The 966-nt window shown below is 51.1% G+C and overlaps 2 non-coding genes across 2 annotated transcripts; both read right to left on the bottom strand.

The window, feature by feature from the left end:
* Positions 1-207: 207 nt before the first annotated feature.
* On the bottom strand, positions 208-281 carry trnat-ugu. The gene has a single exon. It is a non-coding gene; the product is annotated as a tRNA-Thr (tRNA).
* Positions 282-665: 384 nt separating this feature from the next.
* On the bottom strand, positions 666-739 carry trnan-guu. The gene has a single exon. It is a non-coding gene; the product is annotated as a tRNA-Asn (tRNA).
* Between the last annotated feature and the right edge of the window lie 227 nt (positions 740-966).

The following is a 966-nucleotide window of genomic DNA, read 5'->3' as shown; positions in this document are numbered from 1 at the left end:
CCCGCAATAGCACTTGTTTGTCCTCCATGGTTTAGAGAATGTAGAGCAGCCTCTGGTGAGATGACCGGGACAGAAGTCAGTAATGACCAGTACATCAAAGGACAGATTCTGGAAACACTGAGCTGATGTTTAAGTGAACTTACTAAAGCAGGGAGCAATTTCCTGTTTTGAATAGGTAGAGGCTCCCCTGGACACATTAAGCTATAGAGGCACTGCTGGGATTTGAACCCAGGATCTCCTGTTTACAAGACAGGCGCTTTCACCGACTAAGCCACAGCACCCGCGCTACCTGTTTCAGGTGGTCTGGTTTTGGAATCAAGTCTTAGGATTGCCACGTTCTACTCGCTCACTCGCGTTTTTCTTGAAGCTGCGTAGAACGCACATGAGGTTATTCTGGTTTTTGTCCTTGGGAAGTGGCGTATCGTTATTGAAAACTCCACTTAGGCACCGCTGGGATTTGAACCCAGGACCTCTTGTTTACTAGACAGGCACTTTGACCAGCGGAAAAGCGGACACGGTTGAGGCCTCTGGAGCCACAAGAGGAGAAAGGGATGAGCTGGGACTAGCGAGGGCACTGGTCCTGTTTGACAAGAGGGCCTTTGCAGTGGACCAACAAGTTCAAAGAGCACAGATAGAGCTTGCACTTCAGACGCCTAAAGACTGGCCGTCCCTGGGTGGGCTCGAACCACCATCCTCTCGGTTAACAGCCGAGCGCGCTAGCCAATTGCGCCACAGAGACACGTTGGGGTGCAGGCGTTCAAAAAATCCCGTGTACTCGTCTTGCAGTCTCGGTTCCATGGAACCAGACAGGAAGTCCATCATCCAGAGTTTCCTCTCCAGACTGATGTTGGTGGATCTTCTGCAAGTTCCTCCCTCAGTCTGATCTTCTTCCTCTCTCTGGTTGTTGTTCTTCATCGGTACTGAAGATGGTCCAGTGGGGAAGGACGCCGACCCAGACTTGTGGGT

The sequence above is a fragment of the Micropterus dolomieu genome, unplaced genomic scaffold, assembly GCF_021292245.1.
Source record: "Micropterus dolomieu isolate WLL.071019.BEF.003 ecotype Adirondacks unplaced genomic scaffold, ASM2129224v1 contig_5241, whole genome shotgun sequence".
NCBI lineage: Eukaryota > Metazoa > Chordata > Actinopteri > Centrarchiformes > Centrarchidae > Micropterus > Micropterus dolomieu.
Note: the sequence above shows the minus strand (reverse complement) of the source record. Positions and strands in the feature narration are given on the sequence as shown.